Source organism: Fundulus heteroclitus, unplaced genomic scaffold, assembly GCF_011125445.2.
Source record: "Fundulus heteroclitus isolate FHET01 unplaced genomic scaffold, MU-UCD_Fhet_4.1 scaffold_68, whole genome shotgun sequence".
Lineage (NCBI taxonomy): Eukaryota > Metazoa > Chordata > Actinopteri > Cyprinodontiformes > Fundulidae > Fundulus > Fundulus heteroclitus.
The window spans coordinates 1,341,166-1,366,115 of NW_023397121.1; the positions used below are offsets into that span (position 1 = coordinate 1,341,166).

A 24,950-nucleotide genomic window follows, 5' to 3' on the forward strand; every position below is an offset into this window, starting at 1 on the left:
AAGACCTTGTAAAATTCTCCTGCGAACCCATCCGTTCCTGGAGTCTTGTTCTGTTTCAATTTACCAATAGTCTCTCTAATTTCATCTTCTCTAATAGGCTCAACTAGCCTTGAGGCTTCATCTGTTGACAGTTTAGCCATTTTCACTGATTTAAAAAACTTATGGATTTTGTCTTCTTTTGGTTCCTGGTTATGACTCTTGTATAGCTGTTCATAAAATTTAGCAAAATTATCTGATATTGTTTTTGGACTAGTTGCAATTGAATTACTATTAAGTTGCCTAATTTCTGGGACGATACGGCTCGCCTGAGCCTTTTTCAATTGAAACGCTAATAAACGGCTAGCCTTATTTCCAAATTCATAGTATTTCCGGTCAATAAATCTGAGGGCTCCCTCCGCCCTGTAAGTCAACAAGTCATCCAACTTATTTCTATTTTCTTTAAGTTTATCTAAAGCCTCTTTTTTCCCTTGTTGTTTGTGTTCATTTTCCAATCTTTTGATTTCATTCTCAACCTGGAATTGTTTTTGCATCCTTTGTTTCTTTAATCTGGATCCTATAGAGATTATTTTGCCCTTTATTGTGGCTTTTGCTGCATCCCATAAGACGGAGGGTGAGACCATTCCATTATCATTAAAAGCAAAATATTCATTTATGGCTGTCTGTATTTCTTCTCGAATAAGCGTATCTGTTAATATTGATACATTTAACCGCCAATACCAAAAACAAGGTTTCAAACCCAAGTCAAGTTTCATTGTCACAGGGCTATAATCCGAAATTGTAATTGATTCTATTAAACCTTCCTTAACCTGATGAATGTTCTTTTTTGTTATTAAGAAGTGATCTAGTCTGGAGTAGCTGCTGTGTACCTGTGACATAAATGTAAAATCTTTCTCCTTTGGATGGAGATGACGCCAAATGTCAATTAGCCCGAGTTCTGTCATCATTGTCGCTAGACTTTTTGACATTCTACTTTGGGATTTGAATGTTGAGGGTAATTTGTCTAATTTATTGCTAAGAAAACAATTCATATCCCCACCTATAAGTAGTAAACCCTCTCCTTTCTCTGCCAGAAGATTTGCGAGTTTTTGAAGAAAAATGGACAATCCTCGTTCGGGGCATACACATTTAAAATACTCAATTTTATCCCTGCAACGGTTCCCACTACCATTATATAGCATCCCTCTGGGTCCTGATGAACTTTCTCAGTTAAAATAAACAGACTTATTAATCAAAATGGCTACCCCACATTTTTTACTATTTCCATAAGAACTGAAATATGCTTGGTCTACCCATTCCCTTTTTAACTTTAGATGTTCCTTTTCCGTGAGATGTGTCTCTTGAAGCAGGGCAATCACACACTGCATCTTCTTTAATTGTGTCAGAATTTTCTTCCTCTTAATTGGGCTGTTTATACCTTTTATGTTATATGTTATTAAAGTCAATGGTGTCATCATTAAGGTTAAATTTAATAAGATGATAAATAAATTGTCGTTCTGTCTTAGAATACGTATCTCTCATACAAAAATATAAAAGCAAAGTAACCTTCCTGTAAAATAATCTTGGATAAAGCTTTCGAATCAGGGGAAACACATAAAGAACACTTTGAACACATAACAGAACTTCCAAAAGTGCAGCCAGCCATAGTCCCTGAGCTGTAACCATGCCTGACCCTCTATAACATTGGGACAGAGAGTGGTGGGCTCTCTGCGACATAGACTGTAACCAGTATTACACCAGGATGTAAAAAAGGTATCTGTGAGTGTAGCTCACTCATGTAACTAAAACAAAAGGTCTCCTTTTTTTCTTTTTTTTTCCCTTATTTGTGACAACTTATAATGTTCTCAATCAACAATTATACCTCCAGTCTTTTCTCATCATACTCCTACATGGCTTTATGTTACCTTTAACCAGCTTTAATCTTTTATCTTCACCTGTCTTATCTTCATGCTCACTCCTGTTCCATCATGGCCTTCAGATCTGCTACAGAGAACGTCCCGCCCCTCTTTCTCTTCGAGCTGATGCTCCATCCGTCTGCTAGCCTTTCTTCGAGGCGCTCTCTTTCTCCGTGAGACACCTGGACACCCAACCGCTCCAAGGTGTCCGACGCCTCCATCAGCAAAGCAAAAGTGCGGTCTCCCAAGTCCATTTTAATCTTCAGGCGTGCTGGATACAGACACTTCGCCTGTACGCCCTTCTGTTTCAGCTGCTTGACAACTGCATGCCCGTCTCTTTTGTAACTCAGGGGAGTAATCTTGATAGAAGAAAATCCTCTTGTCTTGAAACAAACCTGTCCTTGTCTCCACGCTTGCTGTAAAATAACATCTTTCACCGCTGCATCCAGAAATCTCACAATTGAGCGAGGAGGCGCCGCTGGGTTTAACGGCCTGGACAGGAGCGACCGGTGCGCTCTCTCAATACTTATGTCCAGATCTGGTGGCAGCGTCAGTACTTTAGGCAGTAGATCTTTAACGAACTCAACCACGTTCCCTTCCTCACTCCCCTCTGGAATCTGGAAAATGCGTAAGTTGTTTCTCCGTAACCTGTTTTGTAAATCGTCACATGTGGCTGTCAGTTGTGTTTCTCGCTGAAGCAGGTATCGCAGCACCCGATGTTGCCTGCCTTTTACCTCCTCAGCCGCAGCCACACGGTCCTCCAGCTCCTCAGTCCTCCTCCTGTGGTCATTCAGTTGTAAAGTTGTCTTTATTTCGGTCACAGATGTCTCCAGGTGTCCAAGTACGTCCTTGGTTTGCTTATGTCCCTCGGCGTTTTCCTGTCGCATCTTTCTCATCTCTTCCAGCATAGACGTCTCGCCCGCTAGCTTATAATGTTTCTGGCTAGCGTTAGCATCTGGTGGGTCTGAGCCTGAGCTAATGCTGCTAGCCGGGCTTGGCGATCTTCGTTTTTTGTCGTCAAATTCCTTAGAATTCGCTTGTTTGTTTCCCAATCTGGTCTTTGAAGGGCCACTAATTTTGTAGTCATGTATTGTATAATTTGAATGGTATTTGTTAATAAAGTTGTCGTTACTTTTCCAAATCTTAACGGAGCTTAATGTTTAAGCTGTTGCTTCCATCATGACGTCACCGGAAGTCCATATAGTTCAGTTTTCATGCACTGAACTAAATATGGAATTGGTGAGTAGTGAACACAATGTTATGTTTGTTTAACATGTTGGTGGTGTTAGCCAATGCTAATTGTTTATCAATTGTCACACGATTTAACTTCTTAAATTCAAAGTATGTGTAAATGCTGATATCTTTATTTTGTCTGAAAGACTAGATGGTGGATATAATTGCATTTATTTCTGTAAGTGGAAAAAAGTCTAGTTAACTACCAGGTTGGTAATTTACTGGTCCTGTTAATTTAAATACAGGCCAGGTGACCCTTTTTAGGGTTAAAGGATGGAGAGCTTCTTGCAACTGGCTGGGGCAGGAGAACCTGAAATTAACTCCATACTGATCTGGTAGGAGGCTGATGGTCTGTAGCATTTCCACTTCCATCTCATCATACAGACACAATCCATTATTCATCTCTTCTCCATTGGAACACAGTTTACGTTTGGACATTTTCAACTCAAATAACTGGACAATCAAACCATGGCCTTTTTATTAATTACTCTATTAATTAATTGCTCCAGTAGAATTTAGACCTCTGATATTATATGCCTGCTAGTCCTTAATACATAAACTAGTGTTACACTTACCTCTCACCTTCCTCTTACGCTTAAAAACAAATAAAATAACTTTAAAACCAATTTGGAAATCAACTGGAATCTGTTTTAGATAAAACAGAAGCCATAAATTCTCATTTCTTTGCATCAGTTAAATGACGTGAAACAGTGTTTTCAAATGGCTGAAGTAGATTAAAGACTGGCTAAGCCATTCATAAAGTCCATTACAATAACCTAAATGGGTCCTAATAAAAGCATTAATTATAATCTCTAGATGGTGATGTGAAAGAAAAGGTTTAACTTTATCCAGTTGTCTCAGATGATAAAAAGATTATAATCTGGACTAGATTACAGATTTAATCTGTGGATCAAGTTTAAAATTATTGTCCAGTCCCACATTCAGGTTTGTTGCCGTCTGAGTCAAATAATGTGATAAAGAACCCAGATCAGCCAGAACTTTAAAAGCATTACAGGGCAATAACTTCATTTTTACTCTTTTATTCATTTTTACTTCATTAAAATGAAAACACATGCTGTTGGGGTTGTATTATCCTGTATTATGTTCTTTATGCTGTTTTGAAATCTTTAAAATCAATAAAAATTATTTGAATATTTTTTTTCTCTTCCTTTCTTTCTCTTCCACTTTTCAGTTTGTGTCCATTGAATGTGAAATAAGCCCAAAATAACCCCTAATAAAGTTTTTATCAAAGGTATCCCACAGAGCACTATAGTGAAAGCAGTAATGCTCCACTTGTGAAAGTAAACCTGTTGGCCTCTCCTTGGCATCAAGACAGCAATTCTTGGTGCTCCACAACCAGACAGGACACGTAAAAAACTGACAGAATCAAGGCTGCCAGACAACCAGCGCCACCGGGTCCTCTGACTACCACCAGCAACCAAAGCAGGTGGAGTGTCTTGCTCAAGGACACAACGACAGAGGATCGGTGTGGGGGTTCAAACTGCCAACCCACCAGTTACAGGAAAAACTCCTAGCTCAGATATTTTGTCTGATGAATCCAGAGAGTTTTGGTCTTTAGCTGCAACACAGGACCCAGAAACAAAGTAAAGCAATCCTTACTGTTGATAGGAGCAGCAGTTAATGGAAAGCTGCTATCAGTCTCCTCCTTCACAAGGAGCTGCTCTCCTTCCTGACGGGCCCCGGGTTCCTCCTGTTCCTCCTTTATGTGGAGGGGCTCTGACTCCTGCTGCTCCCCCTCAGGACTCTGTTCTTCAGGAGCCTCTTCTTTAACATCTGCAGCCAACACTGAAACACATTACATGCTTTATCAACAACTAGATCTTTACAATGTTACAACCATGGGAAAGATTCAGTTTAGAGAAAAAGATTTGATCAGCAGTGTAGAGAAAACTGAACCTCAGGAACTGACAGTTTCACCCTAGAAATGATCACCAGTAACTTTAGGGTCATTCTGTTGTGGAAATTTAATTTAATTATTCTGTTAAAACGTTAAATAACAGCTAAATTGCTTAGAATATGACAGTCAAATAAATACCAGTGATACAATATGACAGTTAAACATTGATTTATAGGTACATATTTGTTATTTGAATATATATTTGTAGCTGAAAAATTGAAGAGTTATTGAGTAAAGACTTTTTTTTATTTTTTTGTTACATTTAATGACAGTTTTATATTGTTAGCTACTTTAGGCCCAGTATTTATTTAAGTGAGTTATTGATTTATTTCTTAATATATTCTAAATATTGGCAGGATTGGTCCTCCATAGAGAACAGCCAGAAGAAAACAGGCGACCCTTTTTCTAAACAAGATCAACCAAAAACCGTTTTTCAGAGGAATTTTTCCAAGCACAAAGAAAAACTTGATGCTGAATTTTGCTACAGGCTAAGCTAGCATTAGCGCCTCCTATGCTACATGCTAAGCTAGCATTAGTACCTCCTAAGCAGAGCTGCAGGCTTAGCCAGTTTTCTGGGGGAAAGCCTGCAACGAGTTGTGATGAAGAGGAGGAATCCATCAGCTGCTGAAAACGGCTCCTAAACTTTAGCTCCATCCACACAGTTAGCATGAAGAAGGAAATCTCCAAACCTGATGGGTGCAGCAGAACTCTGGGCTGGAAAACATCCCCCATCATTGGTGTCTCCTCTGCTGCGTCCTGCCGCTCTTTGAGCTCCTGCTTCCCTCCAGTTTCTCCGCTGTGCCTCCAGCTGCTGGACTTCTTTCCAGACTTCATCACCTGCAGCAGCTGCTGCTCTCTTTCAGCCTCACCAACACTCCCGCTTCTGGCCTCACAGCAACACAAGGACAAAGAACCCGGAAGTGATCAACGCGTTGGGAGGATGTGCGTCACCATAGACATAATATAGAGGAGACCTCGCATTGACTATCACGGCGCAGGAATTACGGCCGCCATCTTGGGGCGGTGTACCTGCTACCCTATCCTGCTGTTTCAAGCTGAACAGACTAATGATGCCTCAGCACTGTGAGTCTTATTTGTTTGAATCGACGGATTATTGACGTCAAGGGTCGAGGGATAACTTTTCACACTAAGGTGAACTGATATTGTTTATTTTTTTATTAGAATGGGATGTTTCCAATATTAGGTAGAGAGATACAGGTATACATGTGGATGCTATAAACAGTTTTTGTGACTTAGCCTCTTCTCCATATTATTTATATATATATATATATATATATATTCATAAAATAGGCGGGGTTTTTTTCCAGTTATTCCTTTGTTTTTGTCAACACCAGACACAATAAAAAGCTATTTTTTATTTATTTTTTATTTGGTCTAATATGTATTTAGAGTTTTTAAATCATTATCTTGCATTGTTAGTACACATATATGCTGTTAAATGTTGAATATTTATTTTTGTTAATTTTATATACTGTTTCACATGTAGTCATTTAAAAGATCTAACATCATACAACATTTACTTTAAGCCTAAATAGAAAAAGTCATGTTTTTTTATTTAACAAACATATTTTTGTATTAAAAGAGACTATTACTTTAATGCCAGAACAGCACTGAAGAAACATATTGTAGGAGCCTGAATTAATACTTTTTGATTTTCTTGGTATGCATTATGGTTAAAGTTTTGTGTTTTGTTTTTCTTGCTAAATTTATTTTGCTTGAAATTATTAGATATTATTGGTAATTCACATTAATTTGGGGAATTTGTATATTTAGTTATTGTGTACATTGTTATTATTTTCATTACTTTTTTGGTTTAAGGAGGCATACGTGTCACTTTTTAAGGATGATGCATCATGGGAGTTTTGTGGTTTGTGTAGCTCACAGAGTGGAGCCAAATGGTTTGTTGACCTCTGTCGTCCTCATATTTTGTATGTTTGGCACCCTTTTTTCTTCCACCTACTCACTAAAACGTTTTTAAATGCAATAACGTCTCCGTGGATTTCTTGGACGAATCATCTGGACAACTTGTTGGAAATCTTGAGGCCGCAGCCAGTCAGGCCGGCTTCACTTATTTTTGAACTCTACAATTAATCAAAAAACCTGCCCCAAATGGATTTCTCAAATCGATAAGTGCCAGTGGATAATGAACTTTTGTAAATACATGGAGATCTGATGAAGAGAACGCCAAAGATGAAGCCTTTGTTTGCTGCTGAATGGGACCACGCCATGATGACACTTTTACGCACAAGTGGATTACTTTGATTAAAGTCGGATTTCAGGACCTTTTGGACTTTTTCTGTGGATAATTCGTTTCTTCCCAATTTTTGGATTATTATTGTGGATAAAAACGATTAAAATGTCGACACACTCAGAGTCAAGTCAAGGAAAGCGGAAATTAAAAATGACAGAAAAAGCCTTTGAGGCGGCCAAGGAGAAACATTTAAATGCGCGCAGATACAAGTTGTCCCAAGTATCAGGTATGATCAATCACCTTGATAAATTAATGGAAAAGGATGAAAATGTGGACATGGTTAAAAACAAACTGCGGGTTGATCATCACCGTTTGCACCAAGAATTCTGTGAATCAAATGCAGTGCTTAAGGACTATATGGTGGAAGAGGATTACGTGGAGGATTACGTACACAACAAAAACCTCAAACTAACTGCTCAAACAAGCAAACTGACCTCTTTTAAGAGCCCTATAACTATTGTTTGGAATTTTTGTTACTTTGGGGAAATAAAACCCAGTTTTGAAAATTATCACTGTGTCCTCATGCTTGACCGGCTCGGTCCCTCACACCAACCAATCCATGGACTCAAGTGACTGTAGATAGGATTTCAGCTGCCAGGTTGGATGAGCTGTGGCAGCTGCAACCTAAACAAGATTTTCCTGATGCAGGTCAAAGTGAAGAGTTTGAGATGTCCAAAGATGACAAGCAGTTTATTTCTATGAGGTGTAAGTCTGTGAAGCTGAAGAATGGATATTACAAGGTTTGTCTCCCAGTGAAAAATGCAGAACTGCAAATGCCAAATAACAGATCAGTGGCAGAGCAACGTGTACTTAATTTAAAGAATAGATTTTCCAAAGTTGGCAGCTACTACAAGGAGTATGTGGCGTTCATGGACAGCATCTTGGAGAAAGGTTATGCAGTGGAATGCCAAAGATGAAACATCAAGTAATCGTAAATGGCACTTACCTCATCATGGAGTCAGACATCTTGTAAAGCAAAAACTACGCGTCGTCTTTGATTGCGTCGCTAGTTTTGGAGGAACATCTTTAAATCAGGAGTTGGTGCAAGGACCAGATTTAACAAGCTCATTAGTTGGAGTGCTTTTGAGATTCCGTCAGGAGACTGTTGAATGATGGCTGACGTGGAGGCCTTGTTTTATCAAGAGCAAGTGAGTGATGAAGACACAGACCTCCTTAGATTCCTCTGGTGGCCTGGTGGTGATTACATTAAGGAGCTGGTGGATCATAAGATGCTGGTGCACATTTTCAGAGCGACGTCATCACCAAGTGTAGCAACTTTTGCCATGCAGAAATGTGCTTCTGATTTTGAAGGAGGGTTTGGTTGAGACGCAGCTCAAACTGTATTTAAGAACTTTTATGTGGATGACTGCATTAAGTCTGTTAAGGATCAAGGTAGTGCGATTTCCCTTGCTGCTGCTTTGACAGAAATGCTGGCAAAAGGCGGCTTCCAGCTGACAAAGTGGTCCAGTAACTGTTGAACGTTGCTTAACACCATACCAGCAAATGAACGAGCAACTGGATTTCAAGATCTGGATTTGGATCATGATTTCTTACCAGTGGAGATGGCCATGGGAATACAGTGGTGTGCGGAAACAGACCAAGTTTCAAATTAATCTCAAAGAGCGCCCACACACCAGAAGAAGACTACTTTCACTGGTTACTTCTATCTTTGATCCAATGGGTTTGCTCACTCCCGTCATTTTACCAGTAAAGAACCTTCTTCAGGAGTTATGTCGTTTAACATACTCCTGGGATGAAGAGCTACCAGACACCATCATTAAAGGTTGGAAGAAGTGGCTTTCTGGACTCAAACTGCTGGAAGAATTTGGAGTGGACAGGTGCATTAAAACCAAGCATTTTGGTAGACCAGTCTTTGCACAACTTCACCATTTTGCTGTTGCAAGCGAAGATGCTTATGGCACAGTAAGCTATCTGGTGCTACATAATGACTCAGGTGAGCACAATCCACTCTGCTGATGGCCAGAGTCAGAGTCGCTCCTCTAAAAACACCCACTGATCCCAGGCTGCAGCTCACAGCTGCTACATTGGCGGTTAAGATGGATAAGTTGTTGAGAAAAGAGCTGGAGTTAGAGCTGAAGGACTCTATATTCTGGACTGACAGTACAGCTGTCATTAAATATTTGAACAGTGAAACAAGGTTCAAGACAATTGTGGTGAACCGTATTACAGCAATCCTTCAGCATTCACAACCATGTCAGTGGAGGTATGTGAATTCTAGCTCTAATCCTGCTGATTTTGTCTCCAGGGGACTGACAGCCGAAGCTTTGCTGCTGTGCGGAGACTGGCTGTCTGCACCAAGTTTCCTTCTTCTGAGTTCAGTGATGAACTCAGGGTCATTGGGTCTTTCAGGTGTTAAATTATCATTAAATTATTTTATGGCAACCTAACCGTGAGTGCCCAGTCCCTGGTTTATGTCCAAGCAGCTTGCTACTCCAGGTATGATCTACAGCCATGTTGAACTTTTTGGTAGCTCTTCTTTGTAGCAACCCTCTGGTGCCAAGAACAATGAATGCCTGGTGTAGACTGCCCTAGAAAACCCCTGCAGCCCCCTCAGTTGGCTCTCAGCAAGCCCTTCAGCCTCTCACCATGCAGGCCTCTACCAGATACAGGTACTAGGGCTTCTTACAATTGTGGGCCTCCCCCTTTGGGTCTTCCTGGGGGACTGTTAGCTTCAGAAGGACTACTTGTCTGGTGGATTCAGATGTTTAAAACAAGTCTGGCCTGAGTTACCTCCTTGCAGTATGCTCTGGGAACTTCAGCTGCCTTGCAGGTTAATTTCAGCTTTCAGCCATGAGCTGTGGCTAGTAGCCCCCACTAGACCTTGTAAGCCACCTGAGGTTTCTCACCTGCCTTGACAAAGGGGATTTTGTGCCCTGATGTTTGCTGGATTCTAATGCAGATGGTGTCAGCTACTTCAGCGCCTAGTCAATGTGCCAAGTCTACCACCCCTCTCCCAGAATTTTATGGCAGCAATTTAGGACATTTTCTTGTGAGCCTTGTCCTGGGCACAATGGACCCATTAGTGTTTCTGCTAGCCCCCAGCAATGGCGGCTGGATGAGCTTGGGAGGACACCAACTTGATCAGAAACTTCAGTCTTGCAGACTGACTTCCAAAAGTCGGACCAGGTGATTTTTATGTGTACATGCATTACAGCTAATCCAGTGTCCCTCTTGGTTAATGGCCATGATCCTGTTCTACATGCATTCATTTGTTTATATGTTTAAAATATGGTTCATCTAAATTGTTTACGTAAATCACTGCTGTATCTTTATCCTGAAAAATAGTGCAATCTACTGGGATTTTTAGAGTGATTTTTAGAGTGATCCTTTTCAAGCTGTATACAAACGAAATTTCGTTCTGTACGCACTTTGTGCATACAAAATGACAATAAAGATATCTATCTATCTATCTATCTATCTATCTATCTATCTATCTATCTATCTATCTATCTATCTATCTATCTTCATTCTTCACCTACACCCAGATCTCTGCCTTGACCATCTGTTGTATGTCTTTCCCCTGGGGTCTGTCATACTGTGGTCTTATATAGTTACCCAGCCTGTCCAACTGTCACTGAGCCAACAAAGATGCCATTCCTCAGCCTGGCTTCAGCCTGTTTGACTGCCTGCTGCACCTTCCACATCCTTCTGATAATGAAGCCTGCTGAAGAGACGCTGTTGCTGGCTGAGTCTCTGTAAAGCAGCACCTCCCAACTTTTTCCAAACTATAAACTGACAGTCTAAAAGTCTGTACTATAACCTTCCACCATAATCCTAATTTGTTTAAACTATTTAACTAATCAAGTAATTATTTGATGTTCTACATGCAGTAATTTGTTTATATGTTTACGATATTAAATTACTTAGGTCATCCAAGTTCAATTATGTGATTCTTGATGAAAAAAGGTTCTTCTTACGAATAGCGGGTGATTCTGTTTCAAGAGGAAGAGCTCAAACATCCGGGTGTATCATCCATGGATATTGGCAGAGTGGACATGCAGTAATTTTGGTACCTCCTCCATCCGTCTTAGTGAAGGGCAAAGCTCTTGTGAACTAGTCTTCCGGATAACCTTCACATATGATTATGAGATATATGAATCGTAAAGTAGAATTAAGTTACCTTCCTCAATAGTGTGATCAGGACCTGTCAGAGAAATTCTGAGGAACTTTGTAATTCAGGGGAGAAGACAGCTACCACTTTCAGTGCATAAAGTAGTCCAGTGATTATTTGACCTTTTTAAGCATATACTATCAGAAGAAATTTCAAGGCAGAGCCAGAATACTTTAGAGGAATTTGATGTTCTGTCTGGCCAGCAAACACCTTGGGAGTGTCTAGAACCACCTGGAGCGTGTCGTTGGGGATCGTGATAACTGGGTTTCCGTAATTAACGTGTTACCTCTGGGACTCAAACCACAATGAACAGAAGAAATGACTGGATGAATGAATAGTTTTAAAAAAGGAACATCGGAGACAGAGTTCAGTATATCTTGGTGACCTAGTAGTTGGAACAACTGATTAATTTATTGGTTGAATAAATCTAATTAAAAGGCAAATTTAAGGGAACAATCACATTCTTCCAAAAAATCTAGTTTTGACAGTGAATGTGCATTTTTATTTAGCACATGGATTCTTTGAATATTATCACATTCAAATAAATGACTTCAAACAGTTGTTCATTATAAAACTTCTGTTTTAAATTGTAATAGTGTTCTCAGTTTTTGACAGAAGCCATGTAATTCCAAGTCTTTGCTACTTTTATGTAATGGTTTTATCTCTTTGTTGTCAGTCTGTCAGGCTGTCTAATCACAGAGGAAGGCTGTTCTTCTCTGGCATCGGTCCTGAGGTCCAACCCCTCCAATCTGAGAGAACTGGACCTGAGCTACAACCACCCAGGAGAGGCAGGACTGAAGATGCTCTCAGCCAGTGTAATGGTTCCTCATTGCAGACTTGACACTCTAAGGTCAGGACTCATCATATGGTCAAAAATACCTGGCAGCAGATGCCTACAATCTGGTCCTCAATTGCTGGTGTTCTGGATGCTTTATGTGTGGTAATGTGGTCTTGTTTTCTTTAAGTTAATTGCATGTCTTTGACTTTTCTGATTTGGATTTGCTTGTTATTTCCTTTTGGTGTTGCATGTCTTTTTGATTGTGTTTTGATTTTGAAGTGATCACCCATACCTGGCGACGCCCACCGCGATCACAGGTGTTCTCTATTACCAAAACTGCATGCAGATTCTGAGACGGGCAATAAAGAGAGCTGTGCAGCTGAAGCGGGGATCGGAGCCGGACAGATCAGGTGTGAGAACGGCAGGGCGACAATGCTGGCGGATTGATGGCTGCAGAGGTTCGTCCAACCGGTCGCTGTCAAGGAACAGACGACCGGGCGTTGGAGTACGAGTGGCCGGTTTGCCGTCGAGGTTCGCCGTGGTCGTGGAGGATTGATCAGCTGGTGACAAGCAAGGCTGGAGGACTGGCTGCTGCAGAGGTTCGTCCAACTGGTCGCTACCGAGGAACGGATGACCGGGCGTTGGAGTATAAGTGGCCGGATCGCCGCTGAAATTCGCCCGTGGCCGTGGAGGACCGGTCGGCGGGTGACGGGAGAGGCTGAGCACCGGAGGGGACCGTGGCCGGATCGCCGTCGAGATTCGCCATGGTTGTAGACGATCGACCAGCTGGTGACGGGAAGGACCAAGCTGAGGAGAGGATCACGCCCCCCCCCCTTTCGGGGAAGCTAAGAGACAATTTGTCCTTTTTAACAGACTTTTTTTTTATTGACTCTGCTGCTCCTTACTACCTTACTTTTTTACTGACTTCTTTTTTTCAAATAAATTATTGTTAACTCTTACGGCTCGTTTCGTTAAAACCCTGCCCACAGTCACTGCAGTTCCTATTTATTAAATTCACCACTCAGGTGCCACATATGTTTGAATCAAAAAGTGGATTCAGCTTAGAACCATATTCTGACAGACTGAATTTACAGTAAAACAGATGGGTTCAAGCTGGAAAAAGCAGGACAGAAGGCCTGAGGAACAGATTTCAAAGAGGTTTCATTTGTCCTTTGCTACGTGGTGAAGTCATTGAGTCTTCTTTTCATGAAAGGATGCCTAAGTTATTATATTAGCCAAATAGAAGTGGCACATGATTTTACAATGTATTGTGGGATGTGGTTGCCATTTTCCAGGGGATGGTTTTTGGTTTGTACCTGGAGCTTTTGTTTACTTTGCTCATTCTGATGTCGTGCTGTGAGAGATAGAGACACAAAGTGCTTGAAGAATGGACCGTAATAAAGAGAATAGCTTTGCTATTTTGAAAAATCTTTATAAATTATACCTCAATTATACCTACCTTTTTGTATATTCATGTTATTCCTTGAAATAAGGTGGAGTATCTAAACCTACTTAGTATCTAACGTATATTTAACATATATGAACTTGTGTATATTTCATTTTATACAGTTTCTGTAATATAGAAAAGTTAATTATACAAGTTATTTTATAGTACCAATTTTTGCCTGAAATTACATATCTGAAAAATAATAATTACTACTCAAGTTATAAAGTGTAAATGTAAAAGTTAAAAAGTATTTGTGTGACACAAAGGCATCATAGAACATTTTTCAGATGGAACCATTATTGCAAATGTCACACTGTTGGATTTATAGGTGATTTAGGTGAGAAACAAAACCAACATGTTTGAGGCCAGGCTAGATTTCTTTGAAAATAAACTCTGCAAAGCATTATGAAAACCCATTTGAAATTATAGGAGAAGCCTCAGACTTTATAGATCCACATCTTTGCTATAACTGCAACAAATCTGGACTGGATCAGTTGAAGTATATTTTTTCTGTAAATGTTTTAGTGGGCAGTGCGCAAGGCTTTCCTGTGATTTTGGCACAACTGTGCCAAATGTGTTTTACACTTCATTAAAGGGATTCAGGTCAGATAAAAGTGCTGATTTCCATTGTAGGACTCCTGCATATGACAAAGTATTGGTTTAAAAGATGTATCCCAATTTAATCTAAATGTACTATTGTGCAGAGCATATTATGAATAAAATGAAGAGAAAATTAGCTGAATTGTGTCCTTTTTTCCTATTATATTAAAAAATACTTATCAATGAAAGAAAACCTAACAACATAAGAAAAACAAAGTTATCAATAAAACAAGATTGTGAAACACTTTTCAGTAAGTAGCTATCATGTAATAAGTAAATCAATATGCAATAAAAAGCTATCAGTAACAACCTTGTAAACAAATGTCCAGCAAAAAATGTACAAAATATTCACAGAAAAAATGGCTCAGTGTCTGGTTCACCTGGAGAGTGCCACGTGTCATCGCTGTCATCAGTAGGCCAAGGGGTAGGTTGATTCACCTGCCTGGGGATTGACCTGGTTGAACTGTTCTTTTTTTCTTGGGGCAGAGGCAACCGTGCGCTTTATGGGGCTTGGAGCATTCCGTAGCTGATGGGCAGGTTGTTGATACCTTACATCTTCTGCTGCACTATTGTCACTGGGGAAGCAAAGACATATTTGGAAGATTAGATTTGACTGTGTTTATCTAAATGGAAGGCTAAAACTGACACTGATTTATTATAAATGTAGGAATAAAATGGTAATCCCATAAGGACATTTATTTTGTAACCATAATTGTATCCAAAATAGACCTCACCTTGAAGAAAAACAGGAGGCCTCAACTGAAGTTGTTGGATGTACGGTCCTTTCTGTGCCTGATGGTCCTGCTTCTTCTTTGCTGTAATAACATAGAGGTAGAATAGTTTACTGCAAAGTTTTCAAATAATGAGATGATACATTATTTCCTACTGTTCTCCAAAAACAGCAAAATAACTAAATACGTTTTGTAAAACAGCAGTGTATTGGAAAAGTATAACCACCTCATAAATTGCTTTTAGATTATCCAACATACAGTACAGGTATAAAACAGCATTTGTATCTGTTGTAAAGTGTGAATGATATAAACACTTCATACAAGGCTTTTTAGACCATCCAACTTACAGTAAAAGTAATTGTGCTGCTGGAGTGGAAGGAGGAGTGAAGCTAATCACACCACGATAGATTATTACCTACAGCTCTGCAGAAACAGCAAAATACTGTTATGCCATTATGACATGACAAACTGCAACTCCCAGCATGCTACCAATTGAACTGGCCGCCCCGGTGGAAACCATGGTGACCGACTTTAAAAGGCAAAGGCGGCCCATTTTCGTTCGTCTTTTCTGACAGTTTGCCTTGTTGAGAAGACCTTTAGCTGTCTCTCACGTTGCCCCCCTGCGTCGATCGGCTGAAATTAGAGGAGTAATTCTACCCTTAACCCCCTGAGCCCGCCCATACCGGTATGGGTGGGCTCAGGGGGTTAAGGACAGACAAATCATTATACTTTTTTTATACTTTATCAAGAATATGTTCAAGTGGTGTGTGATTGCATTGGTTAGCGTTGAATTGGAACTGATCAAACCCCTATAATAGGCTGCAATCTCAGGGTTAAGGTTTTATTGTGCAATTACACACCGTTTTAAAGTTATTTAATGTTTAAAAAAATAATTCTGTTAGGTATTGTCCGGTAATATAAGCCCAAACAGCTGATATCGGGACAATAGTTACAAAGGATGATTCAAGCACTGGCGTTCTTTTAACAGCAAACACTCTGCACACATGTACAATAAAGGAGTGACAACTTCTCTTTAAGTTCAAGAATTTATTAACATAAATAAAGGAAAATCCAGAAACATCACTATATAATGCTATTTATCTCAACTAACACTATATTTCAATCAAAAAATCCTCTCTACTCGGCTATTGAAACTTAACTAAAACTACTAATTAAAATGAAGATAAAAAAGAAGCTAAGCAGCTATGTACACACAAAAGAAACAAAAGACAATAAAATTGTTGATCACCATCAAAATGATTCAGTGAATTCTTATCGTACATTCTCATGTAGATTATGAAGGAACAAAGACTTAAAAGGTGGGTTCTCTTCAGGACCTGGAAAATTACATCCCTGAGAATAAACGTTCCTTAAACGATAGTAATAATCTCTGGGTGTTTCATTTTCCTGTTGAATAACTCTGAAAGCGTCAAGAGTTATTGAAGCCTGATCCATGTACACAGAATATTCTTCTCTTAAAGCTTTGCAAAGAGCTGAATAACTGTCACAAATCTCTGGAACAAGAGCTTTAATGAAAACATGAACGCTTATAGCTGTTCTTCTCCAAATAAGCTTTAGTTTCTCACGAGATGAGGGAGATGGCAGGTCAAAGAGACAGCGTTCGACTTCCTGCAGATAATTATGAACGTTGGAATCATGATTATCTGGGTCAAAATGTTCTATGTCCCGAGCAAGAGACTCAAGTTGGTGAATACGGGTAACGTAATTATGAGGTGGACCTGGACCACCTGGGAAGTCAAATTGGTGATGTTCATGACCTGATGAAGGTCTGTGAACTAACTTTTGATGTAAGGAAGAATGTGAGAGTTTTCCAAGGTGTGAACTCTGACATGTGGTGGGGGCTTAGGTTGGTGTGGTCCACCTGTATGACTCTTCTGGCCCTTAGGGGGCGGCACAGAGTCAGGACAGGCGGTGGTATGAGTCAGGTGTGATGGCTGCTTATCCCTCCAATCTGAACCAACTATGTCTGCAGAGTTAAGTCGGGCATACACTGTACGATATTTTCATACTGTACGTTCAAAATCCACACACTGGACTCAGCCCCGTAGAGAGATGGCTCTACTCGGACTCGTCTACCCGAGCCCAAATCGTCCCTCGTTAACCCCCCTCGCCGTATACTACACGACGCAGGAGGCGCGATCTATCTGAAACTCGGCGCCAATCCAAAAAAAATTTTCGCATGACTGAAGAATCAGCCCAAAAAGGGCAAAAACTCGTACAGTGTATGCCCAGCTTTATTTACCTGGTACTCTCTTTGGGGCTGTCTACTGCAGCAGGGTGGTGCAACGCCCCACTGTGGACGGTCTGACTTCCAGCTTCTCCCATGGGTTAACCCAGTTTTACGATGCTAAACCAATAAAAATTACGAGCTCTTTAGCGACTGCTTTGACCTTTCTTTAGGATTTAGTATCGTTGTTGCGCAAGGCTTCACCTTTTAAGGAATTACTAGCTTTTTAAGCTTATGCTTTTCTTTCTTTTAAGGAAAATTAGCAATTTTAGCTTTATGAGCACCCCCCTTTCGACATAAACAGATCTCTGATCCATATTTTTTTCCTCAGAATTGAGTGATTCCATATTCCTTTCCCCTTGCTTGGTCTAAAAAAGTAACCGTTAGAATAGAATGAATTCAATTTTATTGTCATTGCACTGTCACAAGTACAAGCAACGGAATGTGCTATCTGCTTTTAACCCACCTCCTGGGGGAGCAGTGGCCTGCCACTCTGTGGCACACAGGAAGCGTTCTGGGGTTAAGGGTCTTGCTCAGGGACCCAGAGTGCCGGCACTTGGGATCGAACCGGGTACTTGTATCCTTCTCTAAGTGCAAGTGCGCTGCTCTAACCACTAAGCCAGCACTCCCCAGCATTTACTATTCCCAGCACTTACTATGTGTTACTGGCTAACACATTTTTTTCTTTATTTCTTTCAGTGTTTCTTAAAGCTAGACAGTTGCTATTTGAAATTACTTTAGTTTTGCCAGGGGTTGTACATGTTCAAGTGATGAAAAAAAACATTTGATCATATGCTGGAATTTACTCCAGAAATTATTTTGAATATCCACCAACCCAGCTTTCTGAAACAGGGCCCTGTTGCATGTCACTGCTTGTGTGGCTGTGTGGAATCTGCTTATCTGAGTCCTTAAGTGCTGTTTTTCAACCAATTTGTAATTTGACGCTCCATAAATTTGGTTGGTTTTTGAGCGCTACCCCTGCTGTTTGTTTCTGGAGGACTGCAGTTGAAGTCCTGTGCAGAGCACAGCTTCTGCTGGTTTCTGACGTGCCTTCTTGTTCTACCTCCGTTTATGAAAAGCAGCTCTGTTGATACGTTTCTATCTGAGCGCATGCCTGAGGACTATAGCAATGTGTGTATGGCTTGGTAAATGGCTCGCACTGGTACAGAGCTTTATCAAGTCTGACGACCCCAAAGCGCTTTACACTGGTCAGGTATTCACTCATTCATGCACACATTCACACCCTGATGGTGGTGAGCTGTGTTAGTAGCCACAGCTGCCCTGGAGCAGACTGACAGAAGAGAAGCTGCACTGTACCACAGGCTCGTGCTAAATCTCCCTGCAGACAATGTAAATAATTTAATGGCAATAAAATTTTAACTCTGAATGATAAACATGTCTCAGGTCGTCCTTATCCCACCCCCCACCCCCTACCCCCTGAAAAATGAAATAACTTTTTTTTTATTTTTTTCCAAAGTTTGAAGACGTTACGCTTCCCCTCCAGAAAGCTTTCTCAATTCAAATGTCTGGAGTAGTGTGGAGTTCCAGGCTTTACTTTATTGCCCAATAATTAATTTCTTGCTTAAGTGGAAGCTTTCACAAGACACATCAATTCTGTGGACTCAGTGGACAACAGCATCAAGTTTACCAGAGAGGATGCCAACGACAACAAGCTACCTTTTCTGGACTGTTTGGTGAGCATGGAAGGAGATGGAAACCTCAACATTAAAGTGTATAGGAAACCCACTCACACAGACCAATATCTTCTTTTTGACTCACACCACCCACTGGAGCACAAACTTTCTGTCATCAGAACCTTACAACACCGGGCCGAGCATGTCCTACTAAAACAGAAGGGAAGCACAAGGAACAGAAACACATCAGAGATACCCTCCAAACCTGTGGGTACCCTAACTGGGCTTTTGTCAAATCAGCAAGAAAATCCAAAAGACCCGCTGCAGAACATAATGGTGAGAAGAATAAACGCAGAAACATCGTCATCCCATATGTTGCTGGAGTCTCTGAAAAACTCAAGAGGATTTTCTCCAAACACAAAATCCCAGAACATTTCAAAGCAAACAGGACCCTCAGACAGAGGCTGGTGCATCCCAAGGACAAAACCCCCAAACCTAAGATGAGCGGAGTGGTGTCTGCAGTTCAGTGCAGTGAGGAATGTTCTGATCTTTATATTGGAGAAACCAAACAACCTCTCCACAGACGCATGGCTCAACACAGGAGAGCTACCTCCTCAGGACAAGACTCTGCTGTCCACCTACACCTTAAGGACAAAGGACAAAGAAGACAGATGGTTTGAAAGGGATGTGAAGGAAGCCATCTACGTTAAGAGAGAAAAAACAACCTTAAACAGAGGAGGAGGCCTTAGGTTCCAACTCTCTAAAATTTATAATACAGCTATAGGGTTAATTCCGGCCAATCATCACCTCAATGCTTATGGGTGATCACAAGATCGTTCCTGTAAGACAGACCAATAATGACCCTAACATGACCCTCCCCGTTACTAAGGGATGGACCTGTTTCAGTTCAATTTATGTGTTTATCTAAGCCATAACAAGGCCTTTGTTGGGCAATACTATAAACAGGGTTCCCACACCTTGGTGAACATCAAATTCAAGGACCTTTCAAGGACTTTCCAGGACCAATTTCCTCAAATTCAAGGACCACACGTGGCGGCATTTACCTACTGTGACCGCTGAATAGGTTATCATAATTTAATACAATGCAAATTCAATAAAAGACTAAACGGCATAGAAGTTGTTGGGTCAGAAGCAATGCAAGAAAGTGGACTTAATTTATAGCCTACATTGATATTGATCATCATTGCTCTGACTGCAGCGCTGAGAGGGACTCCTGCGGTAGCGGGAGAATGGTGTTGGGACAAGGGAAGGCGCCCCACGGCAGTATCTGCGGCTGGAGGACAAGAATATGAACAACACGTGCTTTCACGTAAGAGTCTCCAAAAGTCGCTACATTTGTTGCTAGTCGCTTTTTTGAAAAAGAGTCGCTGGAGGGGTCTGAAAAGTCGCTAAATATTGCGACAAAGTCGCTGAGTTGGCAACACTGCGTGAATGTAACCCATTGGACGCACGTCGGCCTAAACCGTAGCCTACCAACTAACGAAGAAGAGTGAACGTACTTTTGCAAATTAAAAGTCTCCGGAATCAACATAATTTTAAAAGATCGCGTGGTAGTAAAATAATGACACATGAGTCGTCATCCGTGTGAACTTTCAACCCCACAAAAAATTCAAGGACTTTCAAGGACAAGGTGAATTTTTGGCTATTTTCAAGAACTTTCAAGGGCCTTGAATTTATTTTTTCAGATTCAAAAACTTTCAAGGATTTCAAGGACCTGTGGGAACCCTGTATAAAGCTTGAAACTCCACACATTTGAATTGCGAAAGCATTCTGGATAGGAGGCGAAATGTCGTCAACCTTTGGAAAAAAAGTCCTGTTTTGTTTTTTAAAAAAAATTGGAATGATCAAGACCTGGATGACTGAGAATCTTCACCAGCGTCTGCATGCAAGTTAAGCTTTATTTAACAGGTTTAGATTGATATTGAGAAATACATGTTCAAGTGATTAAAATAATGTTTGATCATAAAAGGATTTATGATACACAATGAAATAAGTGTGAAAAATGTAAAAATGATTTGTTAATTTTCATGAATGTCTTGTAATTGTTTTTGTAATTTCAGTTCTCTTACTGAACAATTACAGTTATAAACAAGAACAAAAACGCTAATGTTAAAGCAAAAGAAATGTGTTTGTTATATGAGCTATACATTTAATTAAAAATGTAAAAAAAAAAAAAAAATAGGTAACTTAAAATCGATATCTCTGAACGTCACTTACCTGTCTAGGCTAAACATTCATTTTTCTACAACTTAAATTCTGAAGTTCGCTGTAGCTCAGTTTGAAAAATTAAACAAAATAAAAAAACTTGTAATGTTTTTAAGCCAACTAAAATGAGCTACTAGAGAAATGCTGAAACTAGCAAGTGAAGACTGTTGCCTTTAATGACAAACATTTCACAGCAAAAAAAGCTGTGCACTTGGAGTAAATATTCACAGAGGAGTCATTTTCCCGCCTGTGTGGATTCTCATGTGTATGTTTAAATCTGATTTTCGGCTAAACCTTTTTCCACATAGATCACAACAGAAAGGCTTCTCTCCTGTGTGGATTATCATGTGTGTGTTTAAATCTGGTTTTCGGCTAAATCTTTTTCCACATAGATCACAACAGAAAGGCTTCTGTCCTGTATGGATTCTCATGTGTTTGTTTAAACCTGATTTATCGATAAATCTTTGTCCACATTGATCACAGCCGAAAGGCTTCTGTCCTGTGTGGATTCTCATGTGTATATTTAAATCTGATTTTCGGCTAAATCTTTTTCCACATAGATCACAACAGAAAGGCTTCTCTCCTGTGTGGATTCCCGTGTGTCTGTTTAAATGTTGTTTTAGGCTAAATCTTTGTCCACATAGATCACAACAGAAAGGCTTCTGTCCTGTGTGGATTGTCATGTGTGTGTTTAAATGTGATTTTCGGCCAAATCTTTGTCCACATAGATCACAACAGAAAGGCTTCTGTCTTGTGTGGATTGTCATGTGTATGTTTAAATGTGATTTTCGGCTAAATCTTTGTCCACATAGATCACAACAGAAAGGCTTCTCTCCTGTGTGGATTGTCATGTGTGTGTTTAAATGTGATTTTCGGCCAAATCTTTGTCCACATAGATCACAACAGAAAGGCTTCTCTCCTGTGTGGATTCTCATGTGTCTGTTTACATGATATTTTAGGCTAAATCTTTGTCCACATAGATCACAACAGAAAGGCTTCTCTCCTGTGTGGATTCTCATGTGTGTGTTTAAAGTTGAGTTTCTAATAAATGTTTTGCCACAGTCTTCACAGCTAAGCTTTCCTCCTGTCTGGACTTTCCTTCGTGAGTCCACATCTTTCTTCTCTGTAGAACATTTCTTATATCCAGAGTCTGACAAGTGTTTCAGCTCAGACAGAGGGTGTTCTACATCACTGTCCTCTTCATCCTCCTCAGTGTCTTCAGCCTCTGAAGAAGTGGAAGCATCTCCATGATCTTGTATCCGGATGGATTCTTCTCCATCATTCTCTTCTGGAAGCTCTCTGCCTTTAATCTGGTCTGGATAAAGCTGTGAGAGCAGCATAGACTGTTCATCATCCAGACTCTTTATGGGAGGAGCAGAGACTGGAAACCTGATGGCATTAATCACCTCCTTCCCATTGAGCTGCTCTCCTGGCAGACTGATGTAGACTCCCTCCTGTTCCTCCTTTATGTGGGGGGGCTTTGGGTCATGCAGGTCATCAGGAGGTCTGTGGTCTAAAGAAGCTTCTTCTTTAACAATCAGCTTCTGCTGAACATCTGCAGGAAACATTGAAACATGTTATGCACATTAGAAAGTATTTTGATCTCAGCCTGAACTGAGGCACATTTTAATGAAGATATATTTCGGTAATTTGGTTAGATAGAACGCTTTGATTTAACTACAACGTTTCTTCTTGTTTATGTTGCACAGTTGTTTCTCATGTCTTGTTTGTTTACAGTTCCTTGCAAAAGTTTTTACGACCCTTGGCATTTTTCAGGTTATTTTGCTTCACAACCTGCAAAGTAAAATGGATTGTTGGATGATTTAGTTTGCACCATTTCATTTACAGAACATGCAGACAAGTAAAACACAGAATAAGCCAATAGAAAACTGGGCGATATGTCCTACAATCAATATAGAGATATAAAAAGCAGTTCACCTCGATAACGATAAGTGGACGATAAAACACAAAAACCACAAGCTACTTCAAAGCCAGGGATATTGATGGTATAATCCACCTAGACAATCATGGCGACTGCCCTTGTCCCATCTTAAAAAATGGTTTGGGTCACACCGCAGTTCATTCCTCCTCAAAAAGCTTAAGTCCAGACACCAAGAGAAGGAGGCTAGGAGAGGTATCTTCCATAAGTTGCCGCTGCATGACTGAAGGCTTTCCCTGGAGCCGCAGCATCAGAGCGCTCTGAGGTCTCGTAGAGCCGATTGATGCAGTCAGAATCCAGCAGCGTGAACATCGGACTAGTTTTAGCTTGAACGGACATCAGCCTCCATGAATACCAGGTCATCCGTGTTGATATTTATTAACACCGATCCAACTCTTTCACTGCGGAGGTTCGCTTCGGTAAAGTCGCACAGCAGAGCCGTCCGCACCAAGTAACGACACAAAACAGGTTAAAATGTCCTCGTACGTTATATGAGGCCACTTCTTTGTATCATCCACTCACTCATGAATAGTTTGAAGCTGTGCCCCTAACCAGCCACTTCGATTGCTCTGCAAGTTTTGACACTGTTGCCGCGACAGTTGATCATTTCAGTCAAACTAATGTTATTTGGCCGAGGGAAGCGCTGAAACGGAAGTGCGGCACACACAAACGGAAGTTGGACAGACCTTCACAAAATAAAAGCATGTGAGCAACATGCGTTAACGCGCGTTAAAGAAAATATCGCCGTTAATAGTCTAATGAGTTAACGCGAAATTAACGCGTTACCTTGCCCAGCCCTAATATATATATATATATATATATATATATATATATATATATATATATATATATATATATATATATATATATATATATATATATATATATAATATGTTGTTTGTATATCTGGAGCGTGTTTAATAGTTTAATAATCCCTCTGGGATTATTAAACTATTTCTGTTTCTGATTCCCCAAGGGCCTACATGTGTGACAGCCTGATGGAGCAGGCAGAGGGAGGAGTCAGGGATGGGGAGGGAAGAACCGAGGAGCCTCATGCTCTCCCAGGGAGCCAGCGCCCCTACTGACTCAGATAGGCACCTCCATTCCCCGAAAACCCCCCCGGAGAGGGAGGCTCCACCGGCCGCAGCACCTGGGGCCAGGGACAGGCGGCAGGGTCCGTGAGCCAACCACTCACCAGGACCAACACCACCACCGCCCAACCCACCCACCAAACCACCTGGCCGTCCTGGAGGTAAAGAAAAAAAAAAGAAAGCCCTCTGGTTAACCAGCCGGCCCGAACCACGCAGACCCCCATCCCCCGGAGGGAGCCCGCACCAGGAGACGACATGGACCTGGACCGAGACAGGGAGCTGGACACGGAGCACTCCAAACATCCACATCCCCCCAAATGTAATCCCACCCCAACACTACCATTCAAATAACTCACACATACGACAAAAGACACCCAGGCTGGGTTCGTCCCCAATTCCCCTCCCTCCCCTCCCCCCACTGGCAGAGTGCAAGCCCCTCGAAGGGGAAAGCAGTTAGATGGTAATGTTCATGCTCCCCAACCAGCTCAACAGGCCAGGGCCCCCCAGCACACCAGTGGACCTGGTAGGGCCAGAACCCCATAAAGCAATCCTTACTGTTGATAGGAGCAGCAGTTAATGGAAAGCTGCTATCAGTCTCCTCCTTCACAAGGAGCTGCTCTCCTTCCTGACGGGCCCCGGGTTCCTCCTGTTCCTCCTTTATGTGGAGGGGCTCTGACTCCTGCTGCTCCCCCTCAGGACTCTGTTCTTCAGGAGCCTCTTCTTTAACATCTGCAGCCAACACTGAAACACATTACATGCTTTATCAACAACTAGATCTTTACAATGTTACAACCATGGGAAAGATTCAG

At 40.9% G+C, this 24,950-nt stretch overlaps 1 long non-coding RNA gene across 1 annotated transcript; it reads right to left on the bottom strand.

The window, feature by feature from the left end:
• Positions 1–5,893: 5,893 nt before the first annotated feature.
• LOC118561620 lies at positions 5,894–24,736 on the bottom strand. The gene is made up of 4 exons (XR_004930172.1): positions 24,697–24,736; positions 15,007–15,087; positions 14,653–14,847; positions 5,894–5,926 (listed from the first exon to the last, which is right to left on the bottom strand). It is a non-coding gene; the product is annotated as an uncharacterized LOC118561620 (long non-coding RNA).
• Between the last annotated feature and the right edge of the window lie 214 nt (positions 24,737–24,950).